General features: G+C 45.2%; 4 non-coding genes across 4 annotated transcripts; all 4 read left to right on the top strand.

Moving 5' to 3' along the window:
• Positions 1-1532: 1532 nt before the first annotated feature.
• trnat-agu (transfer RNA threonine (anticodon AGU)) lies at positions 1533-1606 on the top strand. The gene has a single exon. It is a non-coding gene; the product is annotated as a tRNA-Thr (tRNA).
• A 459-nt stretch (positions 1607-2065) lies between these two features.
• Positions 2066-2139, top strand: trnat-ugu (transfer RNA threonine (anticodon UGU)). Its single transcript has one exon. It is a non-coding gene; the product is annotated as a tRNA-Thr (tRNA).
• A 7131-nt stretch (positions 2140-9270) lies between these two features.
• On the top strand, positions 9271-9344 carry trnat-agu (transfer RNA threonine (anticodon AGU)). The gene has a single exon. It is a non-coding gene; the product is annotated as a tRNA-Thr (tRNA).
• A 439-nt stretch (positions 9345-9783) lies between these two features.
• trnat-ugu (transfer RNA threonine (anticodon UGU)) lies at positions 9784-9857 on the top strand. Its single transcript has one exon. It is a non-coding gene; the product is annotated as a tRNA-Thr (tRNA).
• Positions 9858-10238: the final 381 nt, after the last annotated feature.

The following is a 10238-nucleotide window of genomic DNA, read 5'->3' as shown; positions in this document are numbered from 1 at the left end:
ATGCTACTGACCATTGGGGGAGCGATAGCAAGTAAGAGAGTTAGATATCGAGAGTCATTGATAGATTGATAGATAGATGGATGAATGGATGGACGGCAAGGCAAGCATCTGATTGACAGTGGTCCGTGATCTGCTGTTATGCTACTATGCTACTGACCATTGGGGGGGCGATAGCAAGCAAGAGAGTTAGATATCAAGAGTCATAGATAGATAGATAGATAGATGGATGGATGGACGGCAAGGCAAGCATCTGATTGACAGTGGTCCGTGATCTGCTGTTATGCTACTATGCTACTGACCATTGGGGGAGCGATAGCAAGTAAGAGAGTTAGATATCGAGAGTCATTGATAGATAGATAGATAGATGGATGGATGGATGGACGGCAAGGCAAGCATCTGATTGACAGTGGTCCGTGATCTGCTGTTATGCTACTATGCTACTGACCATTGGGGGAGCGATAGCAAGTAAGAGAGTTAGATATCGAGAGTCATTGATAGATTGATAGATAGATGGATGGATGGATGGACGGCAAGGCAAGCATCTGATTGACAGTGGTCCGTGATCTGCTGTTATGCTACTATGCTACTGACCATTGGGGGGGCGATAGCAAGCAAGAGAGTTAGATATCAAGAGTCATAGATAGATAGATAGATAGATGGATGGATGGACGGCAAGGCAAGCATCTGATTGACAGTGGTCCGTGATCTGCTGTTATGCTACTATGCTACTGACCATTGGGGGAGCGATAGCAAGCAAGAGAGTTAGATATCGAGAGTCATTGATAGATAGATAGATAGATGGATGGATGGATGGACGGCAAGGCAAGCATCTGAGTGACAGTGGTCCGTGATCTGCTGTTATGCTACTATGCTACTGACCATTGGGGGAGCGATAGCAAGCCAGAGAGTTAGATATCAAGAGTCATAGATAGATAGATAGATAGATGGATGGATGGACGGCAAGGCAAGCATCTGATTGACAGTGGTCCGTGATCTGCTGTTATGCTACTATGCTACTGACCATTGGGGGAGCGATAGCAAGCAAGAGAGTTAGATATCAAGAGTCATAGATAGGTAGATGGATGGGTGGATGGATGGACGGCAAGGCAAGCATCTGATTGACAGTGGTCCGTGATCTGCTGTTATGCTACTATGCTACTGACCATTGGGGGGGCGATAGCAAGCAAGAGAGTTAGATATCGAGAGTCATGGATAGATAGATAGATAGATGGATGGATGGACGGCAAGGCAAGCATCTGATTGACATTGGTCCGTGATCTGCTGTTATGCTACAATGCTACTGACCATTGGGGGAGCGATAGCAAGCAAGAGAGTTAGATATCAAGAGTCATAGATAGATAGATAGATAGATAGATAGATAGATAGATAGATAGATAGATAGATAGATAGATAGATAGATAGATAGATAGATAGATAGATAGATGGATGGATGGACGGCAAGGCAAGCATCTGATTGACAGTGGTCCGTGATCTGCTGTTATTCTACTATCAGCAGCAGCACAGGCAGATTTGGCGCCGTGGCTTAGTTGGTTAAAGCGCCTGTCTAGTAAACAGGAGGTCCTGGGTTCAAATCCCAGCGGTGCCTTAGGCCGGCTTTCTGTGCTCCTTGCGAAGCTTGTGCTTCCGCTTTGTCGACCATCAGTTTTAGCAAGATAGGCTTATCGTAAAGCCATCAGAGGACGTAATGAACCGGAAAGCCAACTGGACAGACGCCGGTTTGTAAAGAAGATCCAGAACCCAAAGGACACGCGCTACGGCCAACGTCCAATTCCCATTGCCGCCCCTGGACAGTCGCAACAGGGAGCTTGTTGCTCCCGTCAACCTTACGTTTTCACCTCTGTGTGCTTCCTTTGTTGCAGCCTGCATCCAGATTTTGTTTTGTTTTGTTTTGTTTTGTTTTGTTTTGTTTTGTTTTGTTTTGTTTTGTTTTGTTTTGTTTTGTTTTGTTTTGTTTTGTTTTGTTTTGTTTTGTTTTGTTTTGTTTTGTTTTGTTTTGTTTTGTGCCTTACGCCTGAGTGTAGGCACTGGGGAATGGGAGAGTCCTGGCACCGTGGCTTAGTTGGTCAAAGCGCCTGTCTTGTAAACAGGAAACCCTGGGTTCGACTCCCAGCAGTGCCTTGGTTTATGTTGGCCTAGGCAATGGAAAGGAAGTTTCTAAACGCTCAATACATTTTTGCAAGATGGCCGTCCGCAGCAAGCAGCTTAAGGTTACTGTAGCCGCAGTCTGGCAAGCTGACCGCCAGAAGTAGAAACAATAACAAGGGGCGGGGGGAAAAGTGGGCCGTCCCTTGGTGGATTCGAACCAACATCCTTTCACTTAACAGCCAAACGCACTGACTGATTGCACCACAGAGAGGTGTTGTGGTCACTGCACTCGTGCAGTTCCTTCACAGTTGCCAAAAATCATTTCCAGCACATGATTTTCTTTGTCATTGAATGCAACATACGTGACCATTGGGGGAGCGATAGCAAGCAAGAGAGTTAGATATCAAGAGTCATAGATAGATAGATAGATAGATGGATGGATGGACGGCAAGGCAAGCATCTGATTGACAGTGGTCCGTGATCTGCTGTTATGCTACTATGCTACTGACCATTGGGTGACTGAAAGCAAGTAAGAGAGTTAGATATCAAGAGTCATAGATAGATAGATAGATAGATGGATGGATGGACGGCAAGGCAAGCATCTGATTGACAGTGGTCCATGATCTGCTGTTATGCTACAATGCTACTGACCATTGGGGGAGCGATAGCAAGCAAGAGAGTTAGATATCAAGAGTCATAGATAGATAGATAGATAGATAGATGGATGGATGGACGGCAAGGCAAGCATCTGATTGACAGTGGTCCGTGATCTGCTGTTATGATACTATGCTACTGACCATTGGGGGAGCGATAGCAAGCAAGAGAGTTAGATATCAAGAGTCTTAGATAGATAGATAGATAGATGGATGGATGGACGGCAAGGCAAGCATCTGATTGACAGTGGGTCCGTGATCTGCTGTTATGCTACAATGCTACTGACCATTGGGGGAGCGATAGCAAGCAAGAGAGTTAGATATCAAGAGTCATAGATTGATAGATAGATAGATGGATGGATGGATGGCAAGGCAAGCATCTGATTGACAGTGGTCCGTGATCTGCTGTTATGATACTATGCTACTGACCATTGGGGGAGCGATAGCAAGCAAGAGAGTTAGATATCAAGAGTCTTAGATAGATAGATAGATAGATGGATGGATGGACGGCAAGGCAAGCATCCGATTGACAGTGGTCCGTGATCTGCTGTTATGCTACAATGCTACTGACCATTGGGGGAGCGATAGCAAGCAAGAGAGTTAGATATCAAGAGTCAAAGATAGATAGATAGATAGATGGATGGAAGGACGGCAAGGCCAGCATCTGATTGACAGTGGTCCGTGATCTGCTGTTATGCTACAATGCTACTGACCATTGGGGGAGCGATAGCAAGCAAGAGAGTTAGATATCGAGAGTCATTGATAGATAGATAGATAGATAGATGGATGGATGGATGGACGGCAAGGCAAGCACCTGATTGACAGTGGTCCGTGATCTGCTGTTATGCTACTATGCTACTGACCATTGGGTAAACGAAAGCAAGTAAGAGAGTTAGATATCGAGAGTCATAGATAGATAGATAGATAGATGGATGGATGGATGGCAAGGCAAGCATCTGATTGACAGTGGTCCGTGATCTGCTGTTATGCTACAATGCTACTGACCATTGGGGGAGCGATAGCAAGCAAGAGAGTTAGATATCAAGAGTCATAGATTGATAGATAGATAGATGGATGGATGGATGGCAAGGCAAGCATCTGATTGACAGTGGTCCGTGATCTGCTGTTATGATACTATGCTACTGACCATTGGGGGAGCGATAGCAAGCAAGAGAGTTAGATATCAAGAGTCTTAGATAGATAGATAGATAGATGGATGGATGGACGGCAAGGCAAGCATCCGATTGACAGTGGTCCGTGATCTGCTGTTATGCTACAATGCTACTGACCATTGGGGGAGCGATAGCAAGCAAGAGAGTTAGATATCAAGAGTCATAGATAGATAGATAGATAGATGGATGGATGGACGGCAAGGCAAGCATCTGATTGACAGTGGTCCGTGATCTGCTGTTATGCTACTATGCTACTGACCATTGGGGGAGCGATAGCAAGCAAGAGAGTTAGATATCAAGAGTCATAGATAGATAGATAGATAGATGGATGGACGGCAAGGCAAGCATCTGATTGACAGTGGTCCGTGATCTGCTGTTATGCTACTATGCTACTGACCATTGGGGGAGTGATAGCAAGCAAGAGAGTTAGATATCGAGAGTCATTGATAGATAGATAGATAGATAGATGGATGGATGGATGGACGGCAAGGCAAGCATCTGATTGACAGTGGTCCGTGATCTGCTGTTATGCTACTATGCTACCTACCATTGGGGGAGCGATAGCAAGCAAGAGAGTTAGATATCGAGAGTCATAAATAGATAGATAGATAGATGGATGGATGGACGGCAAGGCAAGCATCTGATTGACAGTGGTCCGTGATCTGCTGTTATGCTACAATGCTACTGACCATTGGGGGAGCGATAGCAAGCAAGAGAGTTAGATATCAAGAGTCATAGATAGATAGATAGATAGATGGATGGATGGACGGCAAGGCAAGCATCTGATTGACAGTGGTCCGTGATCTGCTGTTATGCTACTATGCTACTTACCATCGGGGGAGCGATAACAAGCAAGAGAGTTAGATATCAAGAGTCATAGATAGATAGATGGATGGATAGATGGACGGCAAGGCAAGCATCTGATTGACAGTGGTCCGTGATCTGCTGTTATGCTACTATGCTACTGACCATTGGGGGAGCGATAGCAAGCTAGAGAGTTAGATATCAAGAGTCATAGATAGATAGATAGATAGATGGATGGATGGATGGACGGCAAGGCAAGCATCTGATTGACAGTGGTCCGTGATCTGCTGTTATGCTACTATGCTACTGACCATTGGGGGAGCGATAGCAAGCAAGAGAGTTAGATATCAAGAGTCATAGATAGATAGATAGATAGATAGATAGATAGATAGATGGATGGATGGACGGCAAGGCAAGCATCTGATTGACAGTGGTCCGTGATCTGCTGTTATGCTACTATGCTACTGTCATTGGGGAAGCGATAGCAAGCAAGAGAGTTAGATATCAAGAGTCATAGATAGATAGATAGATAGATGGATGGACGGCAAGGCAAGCATCTGATTGACAGTGGTCCGTGATCTGCTGTTATGCTACTATGCTACTGACCATTGGGGGAGCGATAGCAAGCAAGAGAGTTAGATATCGAGAGTCATAGATAGATAGATAGATAGATGGATGGATGGACGGCAAGGCAAGCATCTGATTGACAGTGGTCCGTGATCTGCTGTTATGCTACAATGCTACTGACCATTGGGGGAGCGATAGCAAGCAAGAGAGTTAGATATCAAGAGTCATAGATAGATAGATAGATAGATGGATGGATGGACGGCAAGGCAAGCATCTGATTGACAGTGGTCCGTGATCTGCTGTTATGCTACTATGCTACTGACCATTGGGGGAGCGATAGCAAGCAAGAGAGTTAGATATCAAGAGTCATAGATAGATAGATAGATAGATGGATGGATGGACGGCAAGGCAAGCATCTGATTGACAGTGGTCCGTGATCTGCTGTTATGCTACTATGCTACTGACCATTGGGGGAGCGATAGCAAGCAAGAGAGTTAGATATCAAGAGTCATAGATAGATAGATAGATAGATGGATGGACGGCAAGGCAAGCATCTGATTGACAGTGGTCCGTGATCTGCTGTTATGCTACTATGCTACTGACCATTGGGGGAGCGATTGTAAGCAAGAGAGTTAGATATCAAGAGTCATAGATAGATAGATAGATAGATGGATGGATGGATGGACGGCAAGGCAAGCATCTGATTGACAGTGGTCCGTGATCTGCTGTTATGCTACTATGCTACTGACCATTGGGGGAGCGATAGCAAGCAAGAGAGTTAGATATCAAGAGTCATAGATAGATAGAGAAATAGAGAGATGGATGGATGGACGGCAAGGCAAGCATCTGATTGACAGTGGTCCGTGATCTGCTGTTATGCTACTATGCTACTGTCATTGGGGAAGCGATAGCAAGCAAGAGAGTTAGATATCAAGAGTCATAGATAGATAGATAGATAGATGGATGGACGGCAAGGCAAGCATCTGATTGACAGTGGTCCGTGATCTGCTGTTATGCTACTATGCTACTGACCATTGGGGGAGCGATAGCAAGCAAGAGAGTTAGATATCGAGAGTCATAGATAGATAGATAGATAGATAGATGGATGGATGGACGGCAAGGCAAGCATCTGATTGACAGTGGTCCGTGATCTGCTGTTATGCTACAATGCTACTGACCATTGGGGGAGCGATAGCAAGCAAGAGAGTTAGATATCAAGAGTCATAGATAGATAGATAGATAGATGGATGGATGGACGGCAAGGCAAGCATCTGATTGACAGTGGTCCGTGATCTGCTGTTATGCTACTATGCTACTGACCATTGGGGGAGCGATAGCAAGCAAGAGAGGATATCGAGAGTCATAGATAGATAGATAGATAGATGGATGGATGGACGGCAAGGCAAGCATCTGATTGACAGTGGTCCGTGATCTGCTGTTATGCTACTATGCTACTTACCATCGGGGGAGCGATAACAAGCAAGAGAGTTAGATATCAAGAGTCATAGATAGATAGATGGATGGATAGATGGACGGCAAGGCAAGCATCTGATTGACAGTGGTCCGTGATCTGCTGTTATGCTACTATGCTACTGACCATTGGGGGAGCGATAGCAAGCTAGAGAGTTAGATATCAAGAGTCATAGATAGATAGATAGATAGATGGATGGATGGATGGACGGCAAGGCAAGCATCTGATTGACAGTGGTCCGTGATCTGCTGTTATGCTACTATGCTACTGACCATTGGGGGAGCGATAGCAAGCAAGAGAGTTAGATATCAAGAGTCATAGATAGATAGATAGATAGATAGATGGATGGATGGACGGCAAGGCAAGCATCTGATTCACAGTGGTCCGTGATCTGCTGTTATGCTACTATGCTACTGTCATTGGGGAAGCGATAGCAAGCAAGAGAGTTAGATATCAAGAGTCATAGATAGATAGATAGATAGATGGATGGACGGCAAGGCAAGCATCTGATTGACAGTGGTCCGTGATCTGCTGTTATGCTACTATGCTACTGACCATTGGGGGAGCGATTGTAAGCAAGAGAGTTAGATATCAAGAGTCATAGATAGATAGATAGATAGATGGATGGATGGATGGACGGCAAGGCAAGCATCTGATTGACAGTGGTCCGTGATCTGCTGTTATGCTACTATGCTACTGACCATTGGGGGAGCGATAGCAAGCAAGAGAGTTAGATATCAAGAGTCATAGATAGATAGAGAAATAGAGAGATGGATGGATGGACGGCAAGGCAAGCATCTGATTGACAGTGGTCCGTGATCTGCTGTTATGCTACTATGCTACTGACCATTGGGGGAGCGATAGCAAGCAAGAGAGTTAGATATCAAGAGTCATAGATAGATAGATAGATAGATGGATGGATGGACGGCAAGGCAAGCATCTGATTGACAGTGGTCCGTGATCTGCTGTTATGCTACTATGCTACTGACCATTGGGGGAGCGATAGCAAGCAAGAGAGTTAGATATCAAGAGTCATAGATAGATAGATAGATAGATAGATGGATGGATGGACGGCAAGGCAAGCATCTGATTGACAGTGGTCCGTGATCTGCTGTTATGCTACTATGCTACTGTCATTGGGGAAGCGATAGCAAGCAAGAGAGTTAGATATCAAGAGTCATAGATAGATAGATAGATAGATGGATGGACGGCAAGGCAAGCATCTGATTGACAGTGGTCCGTGATCTGCTGTTATGCTACTATGCTACTGACCATTGGGGGAGCGATTGTAAGCAAGAGAGTTAGATATCAAGAGTCATAGATAGATAGATAGATAGATGGATGGATGGATGGACGGCAAGGCAAGCATCTGATTGACAGTGGTCCGTGATCTGCTGTTATGCTACTATGCTACTGACCATTGGGGGAGCGATAGCAAGCAAGAGAGTTAGATATCAAGAGTCATAGATAGATAGAGAAATAGAGAGATGGATGGATGGACGGCAAGGCAAGCATCTGATTGACAGTGGTCCGTGATCTGCTGTTATGCTACTATGCTACTGACCATTGGGGGAGCGATAGCAAGCAAGAGAGTTAGATATCAAGAGTCATAGATAGATAGATAGATAGATGGATGGATGGACGGCAAGGCAAGCATCTGATTGACAGTGGTCCGTGATCTGCTGTTATGCTACTATGCTACTGACCATTGGGGGAGCGATAGCAAGCAAGAGAGTTAGATATCAAGAGTCATAGATAGATAGATAGATAGATGGATGGACGGCAAGGCAAGCATCTGATTGACAGTGGTCCGTGATCTGCTGTTATGCTACTATGCTACTGACCATTGGGGGAGCGATTGTAAGCAAGAGAGTTAGATATCAAGAGTCATAGATAGATAGATAGATAGATGGATGGATGGATGGACGGCAAGGCAAGCATCTGATTGACAGTGGTCCGTGATCTGCTGTTATGCTACTATGCTACTGACCATTGGGGGAGCGATAGCAAGCAAGAGAGTTAGATATCAAGAGTCATAGATAGGTAGATGGATGGGTGGATGGATGGACGGCAAGGCAAGCATCTGATTGACAGTGGTCCGTGATCTGCTGTTATGCTACTATGCTACTGACCATTGGGGGGGCGATAGCAAGCAAGAGAGTTAGATATCGAGAGTCATGGATAGATAGATAGATAGATGGATGGATGGACGGCAAGGCAAGCATCTGATTGACATTGGTCCGTGATCTGCTGTTATGCTACAATGCTACTGACCATTGGGGGAGCGATAGCAAGCAAGAGAGTTAGATATCAAGAGTCATAGATAGATAGATAGATAGATAGATAGATAGATAGATAGATAGATAGATAGATAGATAGATAGATAGATAGATAGATAGATGGATGGATGGATGGATGGACGGCAAGGCAAGCATCTGATTGACAGTGGTCCGTGATCTGCTGTTATTCTACTATCAGCAGCAGCACAGGCAGATTTGGCGCCGTGGCTTAGTTGGTTAAAGCGCCTGTCTAGTAAACAGGAGGTCCTGGGTTCAAATCCCAGCGGTGCCTTAGGCCGGCTTTCTGTGCTCCTTGCGAAGCTTGTGCTTCCGCTTTGTCGACCATCAGTTTTAGCAAGATAGGCTTATCGTAAAGCCATCAGAGGACGTAATGAACCGGAAAGCCAACTGGACAGACGCCGGTTTGTAAAGAAGATCCAGAACCCAAAGGACACGCGCTACGGCCAACGTCCAATTCCCATTGCCGCCCCTGGACAGTCGCAACAGGGAGCTTGTTGCTCCCGTCAACCTTACGTTTTCACCTCTGTGTGCTTCCTTTGTTGCAGCCTGCATCCAGATTTTGTTTTGTTTTGTTTTGTTTTGTTTTGTTTTGTTTTGTTTTGTTTTGTTTTGTTTTGTTTTGTTTTGTTTTGTTTTGTTTTGTTTTGTTTTGTTTTGTTTTGTTTTGTGCCTTACGCCTGAGTGTAGGCACTGGGGAATGGGAGAGTCCTGGCACCGTGGCTTAGTTGGTCAAAGCGCCTGTCTTGTAAACAGGAAACCCTGGGTTCGACTCCCAGCAGTGCCTTGGTTTATGTTGGCCTAGGCAATGGAAAGGAAGTTTCTAAACGCTCAATACATTTTTGCAAGATGGCCGTCCGCAGCAAGCAGCTTAAGGTTACTGTAGCCGCAGTCTGGCAAGCTGACCGCCAGAAGTAGAAACAATAACAAGGGGCGGGGGGAAAAGTGGGCCGTCCCTTGGTGGATTCGAACCAACATCCTTTCACTTAACAGCCAAACGCACTGACTGATTGCACCACAGAGAAGTGTTGTGGTCACTGCACTCGTGCAGTTCCTTCACAGTTGCCAAAAATCATTTCCAGCACATGATTTTCTTTGTCATTGAATGCAACATACGTGACCATTGGGGGAGCGATAGCAAGCAAGAGAGTTAGATATCAAGAGTCAT

The sequence above is a fragment of the Amia ocellicauda genome, chromosome 2 (assembly GCF_036373705.1).
Source record: "Amia ocellicauda isolate fAmiCal2 chromosome 2, fAmiCal2.hap1, whole genome shotgun sequence".
Classification (NCBI taxonomy): Eukaryota; Metazoa; Chordata; class Actinopteri; order Amiiformes; family Amiidae; genus Amia; species Amia ocellicauda.
Note: the sequence above shows the minus strand (reverse complement) of the source record. Positions and strands in the feature narration are given on the sequence as shown.